The sequence below is a fragment of the Rhinoderma darwinii genome, chromosome 3, assembly GCF_050947455.1.
Source record: "Rhinoderma darwinii isolate aRhiDar2 chromosome 3, aRhiDar2.hap1, whole genome shotgun sequence".
In the NCBI taxonomy this organism is placed as follows: domain Eukaryota; kingdom Metazoa; phylum Chordata; class Amphibia; order Anura; family Rhinodermatidae; genus Rhinoderma; species Rhinoderma darwinii.
In genome coordinates, this window is record NC_134689.1 from 388,887,454 (window position 1) to 388,913,910 (window position 26,457).

The window sequence follows — 26,457 nt, forward strand, 5'->3', positions numbered from 1 at the left end:
AAAATGTGTTGTGGAAAAAAGTAAAAACTTCACAAGAGTTCTCAATCACATGAAAATATTTCGTTATTAGCTGGTTTTCATTTGATTTGCCTCACATGATTTCCGGATTCCATGAAAATATTTCCCCTCTATCTGGTTCCGACTTGCTTTGCAATACATAAAAGGAACTTATGGAAATCGGATCCTTGTGTAAGTTTTGAGGTGATCCAGAAATGTGATGCATAAGCAACAATCCTCGTTGCATCTGGGCCAGTAGCGCAATGGACAACACGTCTGACTACGAATCAGAAGATTGTAGGTTCGACTCCTAACTGCCTCGTACATGTCGCCGTGATCGTATAGTGGTTAGTACTCTGCGTTGTGGCTGCAGCAACCCCGATCCGAATCCAGGTCACGGCAGTAACCCTTTGCTTACTTATTTTTAATGATATTTACCCAAGGTTTAAGAATATTCATGGATTTTCAGGAAATACACAACACATTTTATCTACGGCTTGTTCTCTTTGTTCTAGATGGCAAAAATCTGGAAATATGTGATTTAGCCTGTTCCGAAAATGTGTTGTGGAAAAAAGTAAAAACTTCACAAGAGTTCTCAATCACATGAAAATATTTCGTTATTAGCTGGTTTCCATTTGATTTGCCTCACATGATTTCCGGATTCCATGAAAATATTTCCCCTCTATCTGGTTCCGACTTGCTTTGCAATACATGAAAGGAACTTATGGCAATCGGATCCTTGTGTAAGTTTTGAGGTGATCCAGAAATGTGATGCATAAGCAACAATCCTCGTTGCATCTGGGCTAGTGGCGCAATGGACAACGCGTCTGACTACGAATCAGAAGATTGTAGGTTCGACTCCTACCTGACTCGTACATGTTGCCGTGATCGTATAGTGGTTAGTACTCTGCGTTGTGGCCGCAGCAACCCCGGTCCGAATCCGGGTCACGGCAGTAACCCTTTGCTTACTTATTTTTAATGATATTTACCCAAGGTTTAAGAATATTCATGGATTTTCAGGAAATACACAACACATTTTATCTACGGCTTGTTCTCTTTGTTCTAGATGGCAAAAATCTGGAAATATGTGATTTAGCCTGTTCCGAAAATGTGTTGTGGAAAAAAGTAAAAACTTCACAAGAGTTCTCAATCACATGAAAATATTTCGTTATTAGCTGGTTTCCATTTGATTTGCCTCACATGATTTCCGGATTCCATGAAAATATTTCCCCTCTATCTGGTTCCGACTTGCTTTGCAATACATGAAAGGAACTTATGGCAATCGGATCCTTGTGTAAGTTTTGAGGTGATCCAGAAATGTGATGCATAAGCAACAATCCTCGTTGCATCTGGGCCAGTGGCGCAATGGACAACGCGTCTGACTACGAATCAGAAGATTGTATGTTCGACTCCTACCTGGCTCGAACATGTTGCCGTGATCGTATAGTGGTTAGTACTCTGCGTTGTGGCCGCAGCAACCCCGGTCCGAATCCGGGTCACGGCAGTAACCCTTTGCTTACTTATTTTTAATGATATTTACCCAAGGTTTAAGAATATTCATGGATTTTCAGGAAATACACAACACATTTTATCTACGGCTTGTTCCCTTTGTTCTAGATGGCAAAAATCTGGAAATATGTGATTTAGCCTGTTCCGAAAATGTGTTGTGGAAAAAAGTAAAAACTTCACAAGAGTTCTCAATCACATGAAAATATTTAGTTATTAGCTGGTTTCCATTTGATTTGCCTCACATGATTTCCAGATTCCATGAAAATATTTCCCCTCTATCTGGTTCCGACTTGCTTTGCAATACATGAAAGGAACTTATGGCAATCGGATCCTTGTGTAAGTTTTGAGGTGATCCAGAAATGTGATGCATAAGCATACATGAAAGGAACTTATGGCAATCGGATCCTTGTGTAAGTTTTGAGGTGATCCAGAAATGTGATGCATAAGCAACAATCCTTGTTGCATCTGGGCCAGTGGCGCAATGGACAACGCGTCTGACTAAGAATCAGAAGATTGTAGGTTCGACTCCTACCTGGCTCGTACATGTTGCCGTGATCGTATAGTGGTTAGTACTCTGCGTTGTGGCCGCAGCAACCCCGGTCCGAATCCGGGTCACGGCAGTAACCCTTTGCTTACTTATTTTTAATGATATTTACCCAAGGTTTAAGAATATTCATGGATTTTCAGGAAATACACAACACATTTTATCTACGGCTTGTTCCCTTTGTTCTAGATGGCAAAAATCTGGAAATATGTGATTTAGCCTGTTCCGAAAATGTGTTGTGGAAAAAAGTAAAAACTTCACAAGAGTTCTCAATCACATGAAAATATTTAGTTATTAGCTGGTTTCCATTTGATTTGCCTCACATGATTTCCAGATTCCATGAAAATATTTCCCCTCTATCTGGTTCCGACTTGCTTTGCAATACATGAAAGGAACTTATGGCAATCGGATCCTTGTGTAAGTTTTGAGGTGATCCAGAAATGTGATGCATAAGCATACATGAAAGGAACTTATGGCAATCGGATCCTTGTGTAAGTTTTGAGGTGATCCAGAAATGTGATGCATAAGCATACATGAAAGGAACTTATGGCAATCGGATCCTTGTGTAAGTTTTGAGGTGATCCAGAAATGTGATGCATAAGCAACAATCCTCGTTGCATCTGGGCCAGTGGCGCAATGGACAACGCGTCTGACTACGAATCAGAAGATTGTAGGTTCGACTCCTACCTGGCTCGTACATGTTGCCGTGATCGTATAGTGGTTAGTACTCTGCGTTGTGGCCGCAGCAACCCCGGTCCGAATCCGGGTCACGGCAGTAACCCTTTGCTTACTTATATTTAATGATATTTACCCAAGGTTTAAGAATATTCATGGATTTTCAGGAAATACACAACACATTTTATCTACGGCTTGTTCTCTTTGTTCTAGATGGCAAAAATCTGGAAATATGTGATTTAGCCTGTTCCGAAAATGTGTTGTGGAAAAAAGTAAAAACTTCACAAGAGTTCTCAATCACATGAAAATATTTCGTTATTAGCTGGTTACCATTTGATTTGCCTCACATGATTTCCGGATTCCATGAAAATATTTCCCCTCTATCTGGTTCCGACTTGCTTTGCAATACATGAAAGGAACTTATGGCAATCGGATCCTTGTGTAAGTTTTGAGGTGATCCAGAAATGTGATGCATAAGCAACAATACTCGTTGCATCTGGGCCAGAAGCGCAATGGACAACGCGTCTGACTACGAATCAGAAGATTGTAGGTTCGACTCCTAACTGCCTCGTACATGTTGCCGTGATCGTATAGTGGTTAGTACTCTGCGTTGTGGCTGCAGCAACCCCGATCCGAATCCGGGTCACGGCAGTAACCCTTTGCTTACTTATATTTAATGATATTTACCCAAGGTTTAAGAATATTCATGGATTTTCAGGAAATACACAACACATTTTATCTACGGCTTGTTCTCTTTGTTCTAGATGGCAAAAATCTGGAAATATGTGATTTAGCCTGTTCCGAAAATGTGTTGTGGAAAAAAGTAAAAACTTCACAAGAGTTCTCAATCACATGAAAATATTTCGTTATTAGCTGGTTTCCATTTGATTTGCCTCACATGATTTCCGGATTCCATGAAAATATTTCCCCTCTATCTGGTTCAGTCTTGCTTTGCAATACATGAAAGGAACTTATGGCAATCGGATCCTTGTGTAAGTTTTGAGGTGATCCAGAAATGTGATGCATAAGCAACAAAACTCTTTGCATCTGGGCCAGTTGGGCAATGGACAACACATCTGACTACAAATCAGAGGATTGTAAGTTCGACTCCTACCTGGCTCGTACATGTTGCCGTGATCGTATAGTGGTTAGTACTCTGCGTTGTGGCCGCAGCAACCCCGGTCCGAATTCGGGTCACGGCAGTAACCCTTTGCTTACTTATTTTTAATGATATTTACCCAAGGTTTAAGAATATTCATGGATTTTCAGGAAATACACAACACATTTTATCTACGGCTTGTTCTCTTTGTTCTAGATGGCAAAAATCTGGAAATATGTGATTTAGCCTGTTCCGAAAATGTGTTGTGGAAAAAAGTAAAAACTTCACAAGAGTTCTCAATCACATGAAAATATTTCGTTATTAGCTGGTTTCCATTTGATTTGCCTCACATGATTTCCGGATTCCATGAAAATATTTCCCCTCTATCTGGCTCCGACTTGCTTTGCAATACATGAAAGGAACTTATGGCAATCGGATCCTTGTGTAAGTTTTGAGGTGATCCAGAAATGTGATGCATAAGCAACAACACTCGTTGCATCTGGGCCAGTGGCGCAATGGACAACGCGTCTGACTACGAATCAGAAGATTGCAGGTTCGACTCCTACCTGGCTCGTACATGTTGCCGTGATCGTATAGTGGTTAGTACACTGCGTTGTGGCTGCAGCAACCCTGGTCCGAATCTGGGTCACGGCAGTAACCCTTTGCTTACTTATTTTTAATGATATTTACCCAAGGTTTAAGAATATTCATGGATTTTCAGGAAATACACAACACATTTTATCTACGGCTTGTTCTCTTTGTTCTAGATGGCAAAAATCTGGAAATATGTGATTTCGCCTGTTCCGAAAATGTGTTGTGGAAAAAAGTAAAAACTTCACAAGAGTTCTCAATCACATGAAAATATTTAGTTATTAGCTGGTTTCCATTTGATTTGCCTCACATGATTTCCGGATTCCATGAAAATATTTCCCCTCTATCTGGTTCCGACTTGCTTTGCAATACATGAAAGGAACTTATGGCAATCGGATCCTTGTGTAAGTTTTGAGGTAATCCAGAAATGTGATGCATAAGCAACAATACTCGTTGCATCTGGGCCAGTGGCGCAATGGACAACGCGTCTAACTACGAATCAGAAGATTGTAGGTTCGACTGCTATCTGGCTCGTACATGTTGCCGTGATCGTGTAGTGGTTAGTACTCTGCGTTGTGGCTGCAGCAACCCTGGTCTGAATTCGGGTCACGACAGTAACCCTTTGCTTACTTATTTTTAATGATATTTACCCAAGGTTTAAGAATATTCATGGATTTTCAGGAAATACACAACACATTTTATCTACGGCTTGTTCTCTTTGTTCTAGATGGCAAAAATCTGGAAATATGTGATTTAGCCTGTTCCGAAAATGTGTTGTGGAAAAAAGTAAAAACTTCACAAGAGTTCTCAATCACATGAAAATATTTAGTTATTAGCTGGTTTCCATTTGATTTGCCTCACATGATTTCCGGATTCCATGAAAATATTTCCCCTCTATCTGGTTCCGACTTGCTTTGCAATACATGAAAGGAACTTATGGCAATCGGATCCTTGTGTGTTTTGAGGTGATCCAGAAATGTGATGCAAAAATCTGGAAATATGTGATTTAGCCTGTTCCGAAAATGTGTTGTGGAAAAAAGTAAAAACTTCACAAGAGTTCTCAATCACATGAAAATATTTCGTTATTAGCTGGTTTCCATTTGATTTGCCTCACATGATTTCCGGATTCCATGAAAATATTTCCCCTCTATCTGGTTCCGACTTGCTTTGCAATACATGAAAGGAACTTATGGCAAACGGATCCTTGTGTAAGTTTTGAGGTGATCCAGAAATGTGATGCAAAAATCTGGAAATATGTGATTTAGCCTGTTCCGAAAATGTGTTGTGGAAAAAAGTAAAAACTTCACAAGAGTTCTCAATCACATGAAAATATTTCGTTATTAGCTGGTTTCCATTTGATTTGCCTCACATGATTTCCGGATTCCATGAAAATATTTCCCCTCTATCTGGTCCCGACTTGCTTTGCAATACATGAAAGGAACTTATGGCAATCGGATCCTTGTGTAAGTTTTGAGGTGATCCAGAAATGTGATGCATAAGCAACAACACTCGTTGCATCTGGGCCAGTGGCGCAATGGACAACACGTCTAACTACGAATCAGAAGATTGTAGGTTCGACTGCTACCTGGCTCGTACATGTTGCTGTGATCGTATAGTGGTTAGTACTCTGCGTTGTGGCTGCAGCAACCCTGGTCTGAATCCGGGTCACGGCAGTAACCCTTTGCTTACTTATTTTTAATGATATTTACCCAAGGTTTAAGAATATTCATGGATTTTCAGGAAATACACAACACATTTTATCTACGGCTTGTTCTCTTTGTTCTAGATGGCAAAAATCTGGAAATATGTGATTTAGCCTGTTCCGAAAATGTGTTGTGGAAAAAAGTAAAAACTTCACAAGAGTTCTCAATCACATGAAAATATTTCGTTATTAGCTGGTTTCCATTTGATTTGCCTCACATGATTTCCGGATTCCATGAAAATATTTCCCCTCTATCTGGTTCCGACTTGCTTTGCAATACATGAAAGGAACTTATGGCAATCGGATCCTTGTGTAAGTTTTGAGGTGATCCAGAAATGTGATGCAAAAATCTGGAAATATGTGATTTAGCCTGTTCCGAAAATGTGTTGTGGAAAAAAGTAAAAACTTCACAAGAGTTCTCAATCACATGAAAATATTTCGTTATTAGCTGGTTTCCATTTGATTTGCCTCACATGATTTCCGGATTCCATGAAAATATTTCCCCTCTATCTGGTTCCGACTTGCTTTGCAATACATGAAAGGAACTTATGGCAATCGGATCCTTGTGTAAGTTTTGAGGTGATCCAGAAATGTGATGCAAAAATCTGGAAATATGTGATTTAGCCTGTTCCGAAAATGTGTTGTGGAAAAAAGTAAAAACTTCACAAGAGTTCTCAATCACATGAAAATATTTCGTTATTAGCTGGTTTCCATTTGATTTGCCTCACATGATTTCCGGATTCCATGAAAATATTTCCCCTCTATCTGGTTCCGACTTGCTTTGCAATACATGAAAGGAACTTATGGCAATCGGATCCTTGTGTAAGTTTTGAGGTGATCCAGAAATGTGATGCATAAGCAACAACACTCGTTGCATCTGGGCCAGTGGCGCAATGGACAACGCGTCTAACTACGAATCAGAAGATTGTAGGTTCGACTGCTACCTGGCTCGTACATGTTGCTGTGATCGTATAGTGGTTAGTACTCTGCGTTGTGGCTGCAGCAACCCTGGTCTGAATCCGAGTCACGGCAGTAACCCTTTGCTTACTTATTTTTAATGATATTTACCCAAGGTTTAAGAATATTCATGGATTTTCAGGAAATACACAACACATTTTATCTACGGCTTGTTCTCTTTGTTCTAGATGGCAAAAATCTGGAAATATGTGATTTAGCCTGTTCCGAAAATGTGTTGTGGAAAAAAGTAAAAACTTCACAAGAGTTCTCAATCACATGAAAATATTTCGTTATTAGCTGGTTTCCATTTGATTTGCCTCACATGATTTCCGGATTCCATGAAAATATTTCCCCTCTATCTGGTTCAGTCTTGCTTTGCAATACATGAAAGGAACTTATGGCAATCGGATCCTTGTGTAAGTTTTGAGGTGATCCAGAAATGTGATGCATAAGCAACAAAACTCTTTGCATCTGGGCCAGTTGGGCAATGGACAACACATCTGACTACAAATCAGAGGATTGTAAGTTCGACACCTACCTGGCTCGTACATGTTGCCGTGATCGTATAGTGGTTAGTACTCTGCGTTGTGGCCGCAGCAACCCCAGTCCGAATTCGGGTCACGGCAGTAACCCTTTGCTTACTTATTTTTAATGATATTTACCCAAGGTTTAAGAATATTCATGGATTTTCAGGAAATACACAACACATTTTATCTACGGCTTGTTCTCTTTGTTCTAGATGGCAAAAATCTGGAAATATGTGATTTAGCCTGTTCCGAAAATGTGTTGTGGAAAAATGTAAAAACTTCACAAGAGTTCTCAATCACATGAAAATATTTCGTTATTAGCTGGTTTCCATTTGATTTGCCTCACATGATTTCCGGATTCCATGAAAATATTTCCCCTCTATCTGGCTCCGACTTGCTTTGCAATACATGAAAGGAACTTATGGCAATCGGATCCTTGTGTAAGTTTTGAGGTGATCCAGAAATGTGATGCATAAGCAACAACACTCGTTGCATCTGGGCCAGTGGCGCAATGGACAACGCGTCTGACTACGAATCAGAAGATTGTAGGTCCGACTCCTACCTGGCTCGTACATGTTGCCGTGATCGTATAGTGGTTAGTACTCTGCGTTGTGGCCGCAGCAACCCCGGTCCGAATCCGGGTCACGGCAGTAACCCTTTGCTTACTTATTTTTAATGATATTTACCCAAGGTTTAAGAATATTCATGGATTTTCAGGAAATACACAACACATTTTATCTACGGCTTGTTCTCTTTGTTCTAGATGGCAAAAATCTGGAAATATGTGATTTAGCCTGTTCCGAAAATGTGTTGTGGAAAAATGTAAAAACTTCACAAGAGTTCTCAATCACATGAAAATATTTCGTTATTAGCTGGTTTCCATTTGATTTGCCTCACATGATTTCCGGATTCCATGAAAATATTTCCCCTCTATCTGGCTCCGACTTGCTTTGCAATACATGAAAGGAACTTATGGCAATCGGATCCTTGTGTAAGTTTTGAGGTGATCCAGAAATGTGATGCATAAGCAACAACACTCGTTGCATCTGGGCCAGTGGCGCAATGGACAACACGTCTAACTACGAATCAGAAGATTGTAGGTTCGACTGCTACCTGGCTCGTACATGTTGCTGTGATCGTATAGTGGTTAGTACTCTGCGTTGTGGCTGCAGCAACCCTGGTCTGAATCCGGGTCACGGCAGTAACCCTTTGCTTACTTATTTTTAATGATATTTACCCAAGGTTTAAGAATATTCATGGATTTTCAGGAAATACACAACACATTTTATCTACGGCTTGTTCTCTTTGTTCTAGATGGCAAAAATCTGGAAATATGTGATTTAGCCTGTTCCGAAAATGTGTTGTGGAAAAAAGTAAAAACTTCACAAGAGTTCTCAATCACATGAAAATATTTCGTTATTAGCTGGTTTCCATTTGATTTGCCTCACATGATTTCCGGATTCCATGAAAATATTTCCCCTCTATCTGGTTCCGACTTGCTTTGCAATACATGAAAGGAACTTATGGCAATCGGATCCTTGTGTAAGTTTTGAGGTGATCCAGAAATGTGATGCAAAAATCTGGAAATATGTGATTTAGCCTGTTCCGAAAATGTGTTGTGGAAAAAAGTAAAAACTTCACAAGAGTTCTCAATCACATGAAAATATTTCGTTATTAGCTGGTTTCCATTTGATTTGCCTCACATGATTTCCGGATTCCATGAAAATATTTTCCCTCTATCTGGTTCCGACTTGCTTTGCAATACATGAAAGGAACTTATGGCAATCGGATCCTTGTGTAAGTTTTGAGGTGATCCAGAAATGTGATGCATAAGCAACAACACTCGTTGCATCTGGGCCAGTGGCGCAATGGACAACACGTCTAACTACGAATCAGAAGATTGTAGGTTCGACTGCTACCTGGCTCGTACATGTTGCTGTGATCGTATATGTGATCGTCTGCGTTGTGGCTGCAGCAACCCTGGTCTGAATCCGGGTCACGGCAGTAACCCTTTGCTTACTTATTTTTAATGATATTTACCCAAGGTTTAAGAATATTCATGGATTTTCAGGAAATACACAACACATTTTATCTACGGCTTGTTCTCTTTGTTCTAGATGGCAAAAATCTGGAAATATGTGATTTAGCCTGTTCCGAAAATGTGTTGTGGAAAAAAGTAAAAACTTCACAAGAGTTCTCAATCACATGAAAATATTTCGTTATTAGCTGGTTTCCATTTGATTTGCCTCACATGATTTCCGGATTCCATGAAAATATTTCCCCTCTATCTGGTTCCGACTTGCTTTGCAATACATGAAAGGAACTTATGGCAATCGGATCCTTGTGTAAGTTTTGAGGTGATCCAGAAATGTGATGCAAAAATCTGGAAATATGTGATTTAGCCTGTTCCGAAAATGTGTTGTGGAAAAAAGTAAAAACTTCACAAGAGTTCTCAATCACATGAAAATATTTCGTTATTAGCTGGTTTCCATTTGATTTGCCTCACATGATTTCCGGATTCCATGAAAATATTTCCCCTCTATCTGGTTCCGACTTGTTTTGCAATACATGAAAGGAACTTATGGCAATCGGATCCTTGTGTAAGTTTTGAGGTGATCCAGAAATGTGATGCATAAGCAACAACACTCGTTGCATCTGGGCCAGTGGCGCAATGGACAACGCGTCTAACTACGAATCAGAAGATTGTAGGTTCGACTGCTACCTGGCTCGTACATGTTGCTGTGATCGTATAGTGGTTAGTACTCTGCGTTGTGGCTGCAGCAACCCTGGTCTGAATCCGGGTCACGGCAGTAACCCTTTGCTTACTTATTTTTAATGATATTTACCCAAGGTTTAAGAATATTCATGGATTTTCAGGAAATACACAACACATTTTATCTACGGCTTGTTCTCTTTGTTCTAGATGGCAAAAATCTGGAAATATGTGATTTAGCCTGTTCCGAAAATGTGTTGTGGAAAAAAGTAAAAACTTCACAAGAGTTCTCAATCACATGAAAATATTTAGTTATTAGCTGGTTTCCATTTGATTTGCCTCACATGATTTCCGGATTCCATGAAAATATTTCCCCTCTATCTGGTTCCGACTTGCTTTGCAATACATGAAAGGAACTTATGGCAATCTGATCCTTGTGTAAGTTTTGAGGTGATCCAGAAATGTGATGCATAAGCAACAATACTCGTGGCATCTGGGACAGTGGCGCAATGGACAACGCGTCTGACTACGAATCAGAAGATTGTAGGTTCGACTCCTACCTGGCTCGTACATGTTGCCATGATCGTATAGTGGTTAGTACTATGCGTTGTGGCCGCAGCAACCCTGGTCCGAATCCGGGTCACGGCAGTAACCCTTTGCTTACTTATTTTTAATGATATTTACCCAAGGTTTAAGAATATTCATGGATTTTCAGGAAATACACAACACATTTTATCTACGGCTTGTTCTCTTTGTTCTAGATGGCAAAAATCTGGAAATATGTGATTTAGCCTGTTCCGAAAATGTGTTGTGGAAAAAAGTAAAAACTTCACAAGAGTTCTCAATCACATGAAAATATTTAGTTATTAGCTGGTTTCCATTTGATTTGCCTCACATGATTTCCGGATTCCATGAAAATATTTCCCCTCTATCTGGTTCCGACTTGCTTTGCAATACATGAAAGGAACTTATGGCAATCGGATCCTTGTGTAAGTTTTGAGGTGATCCAGAAATGTGATGCAAAAATCTGGAAATATGTGATTTAGCCTGTTCCGAAAATGTGTTGTGGAAAAAAGTAAAAACTTCACAAGAGTTCTCAATCACATGAAAATATTTCGTTATTAGCTGGTTTCCATTTGATTTGCCTCACATGATTTCCGGATTCCATGAAAATATTTCCCCTCTATCTGGTTCCGACTTGTTTTGCAATACATGAAAGGAACTTATGGCAATCGGATCCTTGTGTAAGTTTTGAGGTGATCCAGAAATGTGATGCATAAGCAACAACACTCGTTGCATCTGGGCCAGTGGTGCAATGGACAACGCGTCTAACTACGAATCAGAAGATTGTAGGTTCGACTGCTACCTGGCTCGTACATGTTGCTGTGATCGTATAGTGGTTAGTACTCTGCGTTGTGGCTGCAGCAACCCTGGTCTGAATCCGGGTCACGGCAGTAACCCTTTGCTTACTTATTTTTAATGATATTTACCCAAGGTTTAAGAATATTCATGGATTTTCAGGAAATACACAACACATTTTATCTACGGCTTGTTCTCTTTGTTCTAGATGGCAAAAATCTGGAAATATGTGATTTAGCCTGTTCCGAAAATGTGTTGTGGAAAAAAGTAAAAACTTCACAAGAGTTCTCAATCACATGAAAATATTTAGTTATTAGCTGGTTTCCATTTGATTTGCCTCACATGATTTCCGGATTCCATGAAAATATTTCCCCTCTATCTGGTTCCGACTTGCTTTGCAATACATGAAAGGAACTTATGGCAATCGGATCCTTGTGTAAGTTTTGAGGTGATCCAGAAATGTGATGCATAAGCAACAATACTCGTGGCATCTGGGACAGTGGCGCAATGGACAACGCGTCTGACTACGAATCAGAAGATTGTAGGTTCGACTCCTACCTGGCTCGTACATGTTGCCGTGATCGTATAGTGGTTAGTACTATGCGTTGTGGCTGCAGCAACCCTGGTCCGAATCCGGGTCACGGCAGTAACCCTTTGCTTACTTATTTTTAATGATATTTACCCAAGGTTTAAGAATATTCATGGATTTTCAGGAAATACACAACACATTTTATCTACGGCTTGTTCTCTTTGTTCTAGATGGCAAAAATCTGGAAATATGTGAGTTAGCCTGTTCCGAAAATGTGTTGTGGAAAAAAGTAAAAACTTCACAAGAGTTCTCAATCACATGAAAATATTTCGTTATTAGCTGGTTTCCATTTGATTTGCCTCACATGATTTCCGGATTCCATGAAAATATTTCCCCTCTATCTGGTTCCGACTTGCTTTGCAATACATGAAAGGAACTTATGGCAATCGGATCCTTGTGTAAGTTTTGAGGTGATCCAGAAATGTGATGCATAAGCAACAATACTCGTTGCATCTGGGCCAGTGGCGCAATGGACAACACGTCTGACTACGAATCAGAAGATTGTAGGTTCGACTCCTACCTGGCTCGTACATGTTGCCGTGATCGTATAGTGGTTAGTACTCTGCGTTGTGGCCGCAGCAACCCTGGTCCGAATCCGGGTCACGGCAGTAACCCTTTACTTACTTATTTTTAATGATATTTACCCAAGGTTTAAGAATATTCATGGATTTTCAGGAAATACACAACACATTTTATCTACGGCTTGTTCTCTTTGTTCTAGATGGCAAAAATCTGGAAATATGTGATTTAGCCTGTTCCGAAAATGTGTTGTGGAAAAAAGTAAAAACTTCACAAGAGTTCTCAATCACATGAAAATATTTCGTTATTAGCTGGTTTCCATTTGATTTGCCTCACATGATTTCCGGATTCCATGAAAATATTTCCCCTCTATCTGGTTCCGACTTGCTTTGCAATACATGAAAGGAACTTATGGCAATCGGATCCTTGTGTAAGTTTTGAGGTGATCCAGAAATGTGATGCAAAAATCTGGAAATATGTGATTTAGCCTGTTCCGAAAATGTGTTGTGGAAAAAAGTAAAAACTTCACAAGAGTTCTCAATCACATGAAAATATTTAGTTATTAGCTGGTTTCCATTTGATTTGCCTCACATGATTTCCGGATTCCATGAAAATATTTCCCCTCTATCTGGTTCCGACTTGCTTTGCAATACATGAAAGGAACTTATGGCAATCGGATCCTTGTGTAAGTTTTGAGGTGATCCAGAAATGTGATGCATAAGCAACAATACTTGTTGCATCTGGGCCAGTGGCGCAATGGACAACGCTTCTGACTACAAATCAGAAGATTGTAGGTTTGACTCCTACCTGGCTCGTACATGTTGCCGTGATCGTATAGTGGTTAGTACTCTGCGTTGTGGCTGCAGCAACCCCGGTCCGAATCCGGGTCACGGCAGTAACCCTTTGCTTACTTATTTTTAATGATATTTACCCAAGGTTTAAGAATATTCATGGATTTTCAGGAAATACACAACACATTTTATCTACGGCTTGTTCTCTTTGTTCTAGATGGCAAAAATCTGGAAATATGTGATTTAGCCTGTTCCGAAAATGTGTTGTGGAAAAAAGTAAAAACTTCACAAGAGTTCTCAATCACATGAAAATATTTCGTTATTAGCTGGTTTCCATTTGATTTGCCTCACATGATTTCCGGATTCCATGAAAATATTTCCTCTCTATCTGGTTCCGACTTGCTTTGCAATACATGAAAGGAACTTATGGCAATCGGATCCTTGTGTAAGTTTTGAGGTGATCCAGAAATGTGATGCATAAGCAACAATACTTGTTGCATCTGGGCCAGTGGCGCAATGGACAACGCTTCTGACTACAAATCAGAAGATTGCAGGTTTGACTCCTACCTGGCTTGTACATGTTGCCGTTATCGTATAGTGGTTAGTATTCTGCGTTGTGGCCGCAGCAACCCCGGTCCGAATCCGGGTCACGGCAGTAAACCTTTGCTTACTTATTTTTAATGATATTTACCCAAGGTTTAAGAATATTCATGGATTTTCAGGAAATACACAACACATTTTATCTACGGCTTGTTCTCTTTGTTCTAGATGGCAAAAATCTGGAAATATGTGATTTAGCCTGTTCCGAAAATGTGTTGTGGAAAAAAGTAAAAACTTCACAAGAGTTCTCAATCACATGAAAATATTTAGTTATTAGCTGGTTTCCATTTGATTTGCCTCACATGATTTCCGGATTCCATGAAAATATTTCCCCTCTATCTGGTTCCGACTTGCTTTGCAATACATGAAAGGAACTTATGGCAATCGGATCCTTGTGTAAGTTTTGAGGTGATCCAGAAATGTGATGCATAAGCAACAATACTCGTGGCATCTGGGACAGTGGCGCAATGGACAACGCGTCTGACTACGAATCAGAAGATTGTAGGTTCGACTCCTACCTGGCTCGTACATGTTGCCGTGATCGTATAGTGGTTAGTACTATGCGTTGTGGCCGCAGCAACCCTGGTCCGAATCCGGGTCACGGCAGTAACCCTTTGCTTACTTATTTTTAATGATATTTACCCAAGGTTTAAGAATATTCATGGATTTTCAGGAAATACACAACACATTTTATCTACGGCTTGTTCTCTTTGTTCTAGATGGCAAAAATCTGGAAATATGTGAGTTAGCCTGTTCCGAAAATGTGTTGTGGAAAAAAGTAAAAACTTCACAAGAGTTCTCAATCACATGAAAATATTTCGTTATTAGCTGGTTTCCATTTGAGTTGCCTCACATGATTTCCGGATTCCATGAAAATATTTCCCCTCTATCTGGTTCCGACTTGCTTTGCAATACATGAAAGGAACTTATGGCAATCGGATCCTTGTGTAAGTTTTGAGGTGATCCAGAAATGTGATGCATAAGCAACAATACTCGTTGCATCTGGGCCAGTGGCGCAATGGACAACACGTCTGACTACGAATCAGAAGATTGTAGGTTCGACTCCTACCTGGCTCGTACATGTTGCCGTGATCGTATAGTGGTTAGTACTCTGCGTTGTGGCCGCAGCAACCCTGGTCCGAATCCGGGTCACGGCAGTAACCCTTTACTTACTTATTTTTAATGATATTTACCCAAGGTTTAAGAATATTCATGGATTTTCAGGAAATACACAACACATTTTATCTACGGCTTGTTCTCTTTGTTCTAGATGGCAAAAATCTGGAAATATGTGATTTAGCCTGTTCCGAAAATGTGTTGTGGAAAAAAGTAAAAACTTCACAAGAGTTCTCAATCACATGAAAATATTTCGTTATTAGCTGGTTTCCATTTGATTTGCCTCACATGATTTCCGGATTCCATGAAAATATTTCCCCTCTATCTGGTTCCGACTTGCTTTGCAATACATGAAAGGAACTTATGGCAATCGGATCCTTGTGTAAGTTTTGAGGTGATCCAGAAATGTGATGCAAAAATCTGGAAATATGTGATTTAGCCTGTTCCGAAAATGTGTTGTGGAAAAAAGTAAAAACTTCACAAGAGTTCTCAATCACATGAAAATATTTAGTTATTAGCTGGTTTCCATTTGATTTGCCTCACATGATTTCCGGATTCCATGAAAATATTTCCCCTCTATCTGGTTCCGACTTGCTTTGCAATACATGAAAGGAACTTATGGCAATCGGATCCTTGTGTAAGTTTTGAGGTGATCCAGAAATGTGATGCATAAGCAACAATACTTGTTGCATCTGGGCCAGTGGCGCAATGGACAACGCTTCTGACTACAAATCAGAAGATTGTAGGTTTGACTCCTACCTGGCTCGTACATGTTGCCGTGATCGTATAGTGGTTAGTACTCTGCGTTGTGGCTGCAGCAACCCCGGTCCGAATCCGGGTCACGGCAGTAACCCTTTGCTTACTTATTTTTAATGATATTTACCCAAGGTTTAAGAATATTCATGGATTTTCAGGAAATACACAACACATTTTATCTACGGCTTGTTCTCTTTGTTCTAGATGGCAAAAATCTGGAAATATGTGATTTAGCCTGTTCCGAAAATGTGTTGTGGAAAAAAGTAAAAACTTCACAAGAGTTCTCAATCACATGAAAATATTTCGTTATTAGCTGGTTTCCATTTGATTTGCCTCACATGATTTCCGGATTCCATGAAAATATTTCCTCTCTATCTGGTTCCGACTTGCTTTGCAATACATGAAAGGAACTTATGGCAATCGGATCCTTGTGTAAGTTTTGAGGTGATCCAGAAATGTGATGCATAAGCAACAATATTCGTTGCATCTGGGCCAGTGGCGCAATGGACAACGTGTCTGACTACAAATCAGAAGAATGTAGGTTCGACTCCTACCTGGCTCATACATGTTGCCGTGATCGTATAGTGGTTAGTATTCTGCGTTGTGGCCGCAGCAACCCCGGTCCGAATCCGCGTCACGGTAGTAAACCTTTGCTTACTTATTTTTAATGATATTTACCCAAGGTTTAAGAATATTCATGGATTTTCAGGAAATACACAACACATTTTATCTACGGCTTGTTCTCTTTGTTCTAGATGGCAAAAATCTGGAAATATGTGATTTAGCCTGTTCCGAAAATGTGTTGTGGAAAAAAGTAAAAACTTCACAAGAGTTCTCAATCACATGAAAATATTTCGTTATTAGCTGGTTTCCATTTGATTTGCCTCACATGATTTCCGGATTCCATGAAAATATTTCCCCTCTATCTGGTTCCGACTTGCTTTGCAATACATGAAAGGAACTTATGGCAATCGGATCCTTGTGTAAGTTTTGAGGTGATCCAGAAATGTGATGCAAAAATCTGGAAATATGTGATTTAGCCTGTTCCGAAAATGTGTTGTGGAAAAAAGTAAAAACTTCACAAGAGTTCTCAATCACATGAAAACATTTCGTTATTAGCTGGTTTCCATTTGATTTGCCTCACATGATTTCCGGATTCCATGAAAATATTTCCCCTCTATCTGGTTCCGACTTGCTTTGCAATACATGAAAGGAACTTATGGCAATCGGATCCTTGTGTAAGTTTTGAGGTGATCCAGAAATGTGATGCAAAAATCTGGAAATATGTGATTTAGCCTGTTCCGAAAATGTGTTGTGGAAAAAAGTAAAAACTTCACAAGAGTTCTCAATCACATGAAAATATTTAGTTATTAGCTGGTTTCCATTTGATTTGCCTCACATGATTTCCGGATTCCATGAAAATATTTCCCCTCTATCTGGTTCCGACTTGCTTTGCAATACATGAAAGGAACTTATGGCAATCGGATCCTTGTGTAAGTTTTGAGGTGATCCAGAAATGTGATGCATAAGCAACAATACTTGTTGCATCTGGGCCAGTGGCGCAATGGACAACGCTTCTGACTACAAATCAGAAGATTGTAGGTTTGACTCCTACCTGGCTCGTACATGTTGCCGTGATCGTATAGTGGTTAGTACTCTGCGTTGTGGCTGCAGCAACCCCGGTCCGAATCCGGGTCACGGCAGTAACCCTTTGCTTACTTATTTTTAATGATATTTACCCAAGGTTTAAGAATATTCATGGATTTTCAGGAAATACACAACACATTTTATCTACGGCTTGTTCTCTTTGTTCTAGATGGCAAAAATCTGGAAATATGTGATTTAGCCTGTTCCGAAAATGTGTTGTGGAAAAAAGTAAAAACTTCACAAGAGTTCTCAATCACATGAAAATATTTCGTTATTAGCTGGTTTCCATTTGATTTGCCTCACATGATTTCCGGATTCCATGAAAATATTTCCCCTCTATCTGGTTCCGACTTGCTTTGCAATACATGAAAGGAACTTATGGCAATCGGATCCTTGTGTAAGTTTTGAGGTGATCCAGAAATGTGATGCAAAAATCTGGAAATATGTGATTTAGCCTGTTCCGAAAATGTGTTGTGGAAAAAAGTAAAAACTTCACAAGAGTTCTCAATCACATGAAAATATTTCGTTATTAGCTGGTTTCCATTTGATTTGCCTCACATGATTTCCGGATTCCATGAAAATATTTCCCCTCTATCTGGTTCCGACTTGCTTTGCAATACATGAAAGGAACTTATGGCAATCGGATCCTTGTGTAAGTTTTGAGGTGATCCAGAAATGTGATGCATAAGCAACAATACTTGTTGCATCTGGGCCAGTGGCGCAATGGACAACGCTTCTGACTACAAATCAGAAGATTGTAGGTTTGACTCCTACCTGGCTCGTACATGTTGCCGTGATCGTATAGTGGTTAGTACTCTGCGTTGTGGCTGCAGCAACGCCGGTCCGAATCCGGGTCACGGCAGTAACCCTTTGCTTACTTATTTTTAATGATATTTACCCAAGGTTTAAGAATATTCATGGATTTTCAGGAAATACACAACACATTTTATCTACGGCTTGTTCTCTTTGTTCTAGATGGCAAAAATCTGGAAATATGTGATTTAGCCTGTTCCGAAAATGTGTTGTGGAAAAAAGTAAAAACTTCACAAGAGTTCTCAATCACATGAAAATATTTCGTTATTAGCTGGTTTCCATTTGATTTGCCTCACATGATTTCCGGATTCCATGAAAATATTTCCCCTCTATCTGGTTCCGACTTGCTTTGCAATACATGAAAGGAACTTATGGCAATCGGATCCTTGTGTAAGTTTTGAGGTGATCCAGAAATGTGATGCATAAGCAACAATACTTGTTGCATCTGGGCCAGTGGCGCAATGGACAACGCTTCTGACTACAAATCAGAAGATTGTAGGTTTGACTCCTACCTGGCTCGTACATGTTGCCATGATCGTATAGTGGTTAGTACTCTGCGTTGTGGCTGCAGCAACCCCGGTCCGAATCCGGGTCACGGCAGTAACCCTTTGCTTACTTATTTTTAATGATATTTACCCAAGGTTTAAGAATATTCATGGATTTTCAGGAAATACACAACACATTTTATCTACGGCTTGTTCTCTTTGTTCTAGATGGCAAAAATCTGGAAATATGTGATTTAGCCTGTTCCGAAAATGTGTTGTGGAAAAAAGTAAAAACTTCACAAGAGTTCTCAATCACATGAAAATATTTCGTTATTAGCTGGTTTCCATTTGATTTGCCTCACATGATTTCCGGATTCCATGAAAATATTTCCCCTCTATCTGGTTCCGACTTGCTTTGCAATACATGAAAGGAACTTATGGCAATCGGATCCTTGTGTAAGTTTTGAGGTGATCCAGAAATGTGATGCAAAAATCTGGAAATATGTGATTTAGCCTGTTCCGAAAATGTGTTGTGGAAAAAAGTAAAAACTTCACAAGAGTTCTCAATCACATGAAAACATTTCGTTATTAGCTGGTTTCCATTTGATTTGCCTCACATGATTTCCGGATTCCATGAAAATATTTCCCCTCTATCTGGTTCCGACTTGCTTTGCAATACATGAAAGGAACTTATGGCAATCGGATCCTTGTGTAAGTTTTGAGGTGATCCAGAAATGTGATGCAAAAATCTGGAAATATGTGATTTAGCCTGTTCCGAAAATGTGTTGTGGAAAAAAGTAAAAACTTCACAAGAGTTCTCAATCACATGAAAATATTTAGTTATTAGCTGGTTTCCATTTGATTTGCCTCACATGATTTCCGGATTCCATGAAAATATTTCCCCTCTATCTGGTTCCGACTTGCTTTGCAATACATGAAAGGAACTTATGGCAATCGGATCCTTGTGTAAGTTTTGAGGTGATCCAGAAATGTGATGCATAAGCAACAATACTTGTTGCATCTGGGCCAGTGGCGCAATGGACAACGCTTCTGACTACAAATCAGAAGATTGTAGGTTTGACTCCTACCTGGCTCGTACATGTTGTCGTGATCGTATAGTGGTTAGTACTCTGCGTTGTGGCTGCAGCAACCCCGGTCCGAATCCGGGTCACGGCAGTAACCCTTTGCTTACTTATTTTTAATGATATTTACCCAAGGTTTAAGAATATTCATGGATTTTCAGGAAATACACAACACATTTTATCTACGGCTTGTTCTCTTTGTTCTAGATGGCAAAAATCTGGAAATATGTGATTTAGCCTGTTCCGAAAATGTGTTGTGGAAAAAAGTAAAAACTTCACAAGAGTTCTCAATCACATGAAAATATTTCGTTATTAGCTGGTTTCCATTTGATTTGCCTCACATGATTTCCGGATTCCATGAAAATATTTCCTCTCTATCTGGTTCCGACTTGCTTTGCAATACATGAAAGGAACTTATGGCAATCGGATCCTTGTGTAAGTTTTGAGGTGATCCAGAAATGTGATGCATAAGCAACAATACTTGTTGCATCTGGGCCAGTGGCGCAATGGACAACGCTTCTGACTACAAATCAGAAGATTGCAGGTTTGACTCCTACCTGGCTTGTACATGTTGCCGTTATCGTATAGTGGTTAGTATTCTGCGTTGTGGCCGCAGCAACCCCGGTCCGAATCCGGGTCACGGCAGTAAACCTTTGCTTACTTATTTTTAATGATATTTACCCAAGGTTTAAGAATATTCATGGATTTTCAGGAAATACACAACACATTTTATCTACGGCTTGTTCTCTTTGTTCTAGATGGCAAAAATCTGGAAATATGTGATTTAGCCTGTTCCGAAAATGTGTTGTGGAAAAATGTAAAAACTTCACAAGAGTTCTCAATCACATGAAAATATTTCGTTATTAGCTGGTTTCCATTTGATTTGCCTCACATGATTTCCGGATTCCATGAAAATATTTCCTCTCTATCTGGTTCCGACTTGCTTTGCAATACATGAAAGGAACTTATGGCAATCGGATCCTTGTGTAAGTTTTGAGGTGATCCAGAAATGTGATGCATAAGCAACAATATTCGTTGCATCTGGGCCAGTGGCGCAATGGACAACATGTCTGACTACAAATCAGAAGAATGTAGGTTCGACTCCTACCTGGCTCATACATGTTGCCGTGATCGTATAGTGGTTAGTATTCTGCGTTGTGGCCGCAGCAACCCCGGTCCGAATCCGGGTCACGGCAGTAAACCTTTGCTTACTTATTTTTAATGATATTTACCCAAGGTTTAAGAATATTCATGGATTTTCAGGAAATACACAACACATTTTATCTACGGCTTGTTCTCTTTGTTCTAGATGGCAAAAATCTGGAAATATGTGATTTAGCCTGTTCCGAAAATGTGTTGTGGAAAAAAGTAAAAACTTCACAAGAGTTCTCAATCACATGAAAATATTTCGTTATTAGCTGGTTTCCATTTGATTTGCCTCACATGATTTCCGGATTCCATGAAAATATTTCCCCTCTATCTGGTTCCGACTTGCTTTGCAATACATGAAAGGAACTTATGGCAATCGGATCCTTGTGTAAGTTTTGAGGTGATCCAGAAATGTGATGCAAAAATCTGGAAATATGTGATTTAGCCTGTTCCGAAAATGTGTTGTGGAAAAAAGTAAAAACTTCACAAGAGTTCTCAATCACATGAAAATATTTCGTTATTAGCTGGTTTCCATTTGATTTGCCTCACATGATTTCCGGATTCCATGAAAATATTTCCCCTCTATCTGGTTCCGACTTGCTTTGCAATACATGAAAGGAACTTATGGCAATCGGATCCTTGTGTAAGTTTTGAGGTGATCCAGAAATGTGATGCATAAGCAACAATACTTGTTGCATCTGGGCCAGTGGCGCAATGGACAACGCTTCTGACTACAAATCAGAAGATTGTAGGTTTGACTCCTACCTGGCTCGTACATGTTGCCATGATCGTATAGTGGTTAGTACTCTGCGTTGTGGCTGCAGCAACCCCGGTCCGAATCCGGGTCACGGCAGTAACCCTTTGCTTACTTATTTTTAATGATATTTACCCAAGGTTTAAGAATATTCATGGATTTTCAGGAAATACACAACACATTTTATCTACGGCTTGTTCTCTTTGTTCTAGATGGCAAAAATCTGGAAATATGTGATTTAGCCTGTTCCGAAAATGTGTTGTGGAAAAAAGTAAAAACTTCACAAGAGTTCTCAATCACATGAAAATATTTCGTTATTAGCTGGTTTCCATTTGATTTGCCTCACATGATTTCCGGATTCCATGAAAATATTTCCCCTCTATCTGGTTCCGACTTGCTTTGCAATACATGAAAGGAACTTATGGCAATCGGATCCTTGTGTAAGTTTTGAGGTGATCCAGAAATGTGATGCAAAAATCTGGAAATATGTGATTTAGCCTGTTCCGAAAATGTGTTGTGGAAAAAAGTAAAAACTTCACAAGAGTTCTCAATCACATGAAAACATTTCGTTATTAGCTGGTTTCCATTTGATTTGCCTCACATGATTTCCGGATTCCATGAAAATATTTCCCCTCTATCTGGTTCCGACTTGCTTTGCAATACATGAAAGGAACTTATGGCAATCGGATCCTTGTGTAAGTTTTGAGGTGATCCAGAAATGTGATGCAAAAATCTGGAAATATGTGATTTAGCCTGTTCCGAAAATGTGTTGTGGAAAAAAGTAAAAACTTCACAAGAGTTCTCAATCACATGAAAATATTTAGTTATTAGCTGGTTTCCATTTGATTTGCCTCACATGATTTCCGGATTCCATGAAAATATTTCCCCTCTATCTGGTTCCGACTTGCTTTGCAATACATGAAAGGAACTTATGGCAATCGGATCCTTGTGTAAGTTTTGAGGTGATCCAGAAATGTGATGCATAAGCAACAATACTTGTTGCATCTGGGCCAGTGGCGCAATGGACAACGCTTCTGACTACAAATCAGAAGATTGCAGGTTTGACTCCTACCTGGCTTGTACATGTTGCCGTTATCGTATAGTGGTTAGTATTCTGCGTTGTGGCCGCAGCAACCCCGGTCCGAATCCGGGTCACGGCAGTAAACCTTTGCTTACTTATTTTTAATGATATTTACCCAAGGTTTAAGAATATTCATGGATTTTCAGGAAATACACAACACATTTTATCTACGGCTTGTTCTCTTTGTTCTAGATGGCAAAAATCTGGAAATATGTGATTTAGCCTGTTCCGAAAATGTGTTGTGGAAAAAAGTAAAAACTTCACAAGAGTTCTCAATCACATGAAAATATTTCGTTATTAGCTGGTTTCCATTTGATTTGCCTCACATGATTTCCGGATTCCATGAAAATATTTCCCCTCTATCTGGTTCCGACTTGCTTTGCAATACATGAAAGGAACTTATGGCAATCGGATCCTTGTGTAAGTTTTGAGGTGATCCAAAAATGTGATGCAAAAATCTGGAAATATGTGATTTAGCCTGTTCCGAAAATGTGTTGTGGAAAAAAGTAAAAACTTCACAAGAGTTCTCAATCACATGAAAATATTTCGTTATTAGCTGGTTTCCATTTGATTTGCCTCACATGATTTCCGGATTCCATGAAAATATTTCCCCTCTATCTGGTTCCGACTTGCTTTGCAATACATGAAAGGAACTTATGGCAATCGGATCCTTGTGTAAGTTTTGAGGTGATCCAGAAATGTGATGCATAAGCAACAATACTTGTTGCATCTGGGCCAGTGCCGCAATGGACAACGCTTCTGACTACAAATCAGAAGATTGTAGGTTTGACTCCTACCTGGCTCGTACATGTTGCCGTGATCGTATAGTGGTTAGTACTCTGCGTTGTGGCTGCAGCAACGCCGGTCCGAATCCGGGTCACGGCAGTAACCCTTTGCTTACTTATTTTTAATGATATTTACCCAAGGTTTAAGAATATTCATGGATTTTCAGGAAATACACAACACATTTTATCTACGGCTTGTTCTCTTTGTTCTAGATGGCAAAAATCTGGAAATATGTGATTTAGCCTGTTCCGAAAATGTGTTGTGGAAAAAAGTAAAAACTTCACAAGAGTTCTCAATCACATGAAAATATTTCGTTATTAGCTGGTTTCCATTTGATTTGCCTCACATGATTTCCGGATTCCATGAAAATATTTCCCCTCTATCTGGTTCCGACTTGCTTTGCAATACATGAAAGGAACTTATGGCAATCGGATCCTTGTGTAAGTTTTGAGGTGATCCAGAAATGTGATGCATAAGCAACAATATTCGTTGCATCTGGGCCAGTGGCGCAATGGACAACATGTCTGACTACAAATCAGAAGAATGTAGGTTTGACTCCTACCTGGCTCATACATGTTGCCGTGATCGTATAGTGGTTAGTATTCTGCGTTGTGGCCGCAGCAACCCCGGTCCGAATCCGGGTCACGGCAGTAAACCTTTGCTTACTTATTTTTAATGATATTTACCCAAGGTTTAAGAATATTCATGGATTTTCAGGAAATACACAACACATTTTATCTACGGCTTGTTCTCTTTGTTCTAGATGGCAAAAATCTGGAAATATGTGATTTAGCCTGTTCCGAAAATGTGTTGTGGAAAAAAGTAAAAACTTCACAAGAGTTCTCAATCACATGAAAATATTTCGTTATTAGCTGGTTTCCATTTGATTTGCCTCACATGATTTCCGGATTCCATGAAAATATTTCCCCTCTATCTGGTTCCGACTTGCTTTGCAATACATGAAAGGAACTTATGGCAATCGGATCCTTGTGTAAGTTTTGAGGTGATCCAGAAATGTGATGCAAAAATCTGGAAATATGTGATTTAGCCTGTTCCGAAAATGTGTTGTGGAAAAAAGTAAAAACTTCACAAGAGTTCTCAATCACATGAAAATATTTAGTTATTAGCTGGTTTCCATTTGATTTGCCTCACATGATTTCCGGATTCCATGAAAATATTTCCCCTCTATCTGGTTCCGACTTGCTTTGCAATACATGAAAGGAACTTATGGCAATCGGATCCTTGTGTAAGTTTTGAGGTGATCCAGAAATGTGATGCATAAGCAACAATACTTGTTGCATCTGGGCCAGTGGCGCAATGGACAACGCTTCTGACTACAAATCAGAAGATTGTAGGTTTGACTCCTACCTGGCTCGTACATGTTGCCGTGATCGTATAGTGGTTAGTATTCTGCGTTGTGGCCGCAGCAACCCCGGTCCGAATCCGGGTCACGGCAGTAAACCTTTGCTTACTTATTTTTAATGATATTTACCCAAGGTTTAAGAATATTCATGGATTTTCAGGAAATACACAACACATTTTATCTACGGCTTGTTCTCTTTGTTCTAGATGGCAAAAATCTGGAAATATGTGATTTAGCCTGTTCCGAAAATGTGTTGTGGAAAAAAGTAAAAACTTCACAAGAGTTCTCAATCACATGAAAATATTTCGTTATTAGCTGGTTTCCATTTGATTTGCCTCACATGATTTCCAGATTCCATGAAAATATTTCCCCTCTATCTGGTTCCGACTTGCTTTGCAATACATGAAAGGAACTTATGGCAATCGGATCCTTGTGTAAGTTTTGAGGTGATCCAGAAATGTGATGCAAAAATCTGGAAATATGTGATTTAGCCTGTTCCGAAAATGTGTTGTGGAAAAAAGTAAAAACTTCACAAGAGTTCTCAATCACATGAAAATATTTCGTTATTAGCTGGTTTCCATTTGATTTGCCTCACATGATTTCCGGATTCCATGAAAATATTTCCCCTCTATCTGGTTCCGACTTGCTTTGCAATACATGAAAGGAACTTATGGCAATCGGATCCTTGTGTAAGTTTTGAGGTGATCCAGAAATGTGATGCATAAGCAACAATACTTGTTGCATCTGGGCCAGTGGCGCAATGGACAACGCTTCTGACTACAAATCAGAAGATTGTAGGTTTGACTCCTACCTGGCTCGTACATGTTGCCGTGATCGTATAGTGGTTAGTACTCTGCGTTGTGGCTGCAGCAACCCCGGTCCGAATCCGGGTCACGGCAGTAACCCTTTGCTTACTTATTTTTAATGATATTTACCCAAGGTTTAAGAATATTCATGGATTTTCAGGAAATACACAACACATTTTATCTACGGCTTGTTCTCTTTGTTCTAGATGGCAAAAATCTGGAAATATGTGATTTAGCCTGTTCCGAAAATGTGTTGTGGAAAAAAGTAAAAACTTCACAAGAGTTCTCAATCACATGAAAATATTTCGTTATTAGCTGGTTTCCATTTGATTTGCCTCACATGATTTCCGGATTCCATGAAAATATTTCCCCTCTATCTGGTTCCGACTTGCTTTGCAATACATGAAAGGAACTTATGGCAATCGGATCCTTGTGTAAGTTTTGAGG

At 39.5% G+C, this 26,457-nt stretch overlaps 13 non-coding genes across 13 annotated transcripts; all 13 read left to right on the forward strand.

Annotated features, from left to right (window-relative positions):
* Positions 1-1,973: 1,973 nt before the first annotated feature.
* Positions 1,974-2,046, forward strand: TRNAL-AAG (transfer RNA leucine (anticodon AAG)). Its single transcript has one exon. It is a non-coding gene; the product is annotated as a tRNA-Leu (tRNA).
* Positions 2,047-2,672: 626 nt separating this feature from the next.
* TRNAR-ACG (transfer RNA arginine (anticodon ACG)) lies at positions 2,673-2,745 on the forward strand. Its single transcript has one exon. It is a non-coding gene; the product is annotated as a tRNA-Arg (tRNA).
* Positions 2,746-13,523: 10,778 nt separating this feature from the next.
* TRNAC-ACA (transfer RNA cysteine (anticodon ACA)) lies at positions 13,524-13,596 on the forward strand. The gene has a single exon. It is a non-coding gene; the product is annotated as a tRNA-Cys (tRNA).
* A 2,386-nt stretch (positions 13,597-15,982) lies between these two features.
* TRNAC-ACA (transfer RNA cysteine (anticodon ACA)) lies at positions 15,983-16,055 on the forward strand. Its single transcript has one exon. It is a non-coding gene; the product is annotated as a tRNA-Cys (tRNA).
* A 478-nt stretch (positions 16,056-16,533) lies between these two features.
* Positions 16,534-16,606, forward strand: TRNAC-ACA (transfer RNA cysteine (anticodon ACA)). Its single transcript has one exon. It is a non-coding gene; the product is annotated as a tRNA-Cys (tRNA).
* A 988-nt stretch (positions 16,607-17,594) lies between these two features.
* TRNAC-ACA (transfer RNA cysteine (anticodon ACA)) lies at positions 17,595-17,667 on the forward strand. Its single transcript has one exon. It is a non-coding gene; the product is annotated as a tRNA-Cys (tRNA).
* A 733-nt stretch (positions 17,668-18,400) lies between these two features.
* TRNAC-ACA (transfer RNA cysteine (anticodon ACA)) lies at positions 18,401-18,473 on the forward strand. The gene has a single exon. It is a non-coding gene; the product is annotated as a tRNA-Cys (tRNA).
* A 478-nt stretch (positions 18,474-18,951) lies between these two features.
* Positions 18,952-19,024, forward strand: TRNAC-ACA (transfer RNA cysteine (anticodon ACA)). The gene has a single exon. It is a non-coding gene; the product is annotated as a tRNA-Cys (tRNA).
* A 988-nt stretch (positions 19,025-20,012) lies between these two features.
* Positions 20,013-20,085, forward strand: TRNAC-ACA (transfer RNA cysteine (anticodon ACA)). The gene has a single exon. It is a non-coding gene; the product is annotated as a tRNA-Cys (tRNA).
* A 1,029-nt stretch (positions 20,086-21,114) lies between these two features.
* Positions 21,115-21,187, forward strand: TRNAC-ACA (transfer RNA cysteine (anticodon ACA)). The gene has a single exon. It is a non-coding gene; the product is annotated as a tRNA-Cys (tRNA).
* Positions 21,188-21,920: 733 nt separating this feature from the next.
* Positions 21,921-21,993, forward strand: TRNAC-ACA (transfer RNA cysteine (anticodon ACA)). Its single transcript has one exon. It is a non-coding gene; the product is annotated as a tRNA-Cys (tRNA).
* Positions 21,994-25,144: 3,151 nt separating this feature from the next.
* Positions 25,145-25,217, forward strand: TRNAC-ACA (transfer RNA cysteine (anticodon ACA)). The gene has a single exon. It is a non-coding gene; the product is annotated as a tRNA-Cys (tRNA).
* A 733-nt stretch (positions 25,218-25,950) lies between these two features.
* On the forward strand, positions 25,951-26,023 carry TRNAC-ACA (transfer RNA cysteine (anticodon ACA)). The gene has a single exon. It is a non-coding gene; the product is annotated as a tRNA-Cys (tRNA).
* The last annotated feature ends 434 nt before the right edge of the window (positions 26,024-26,457 follow it).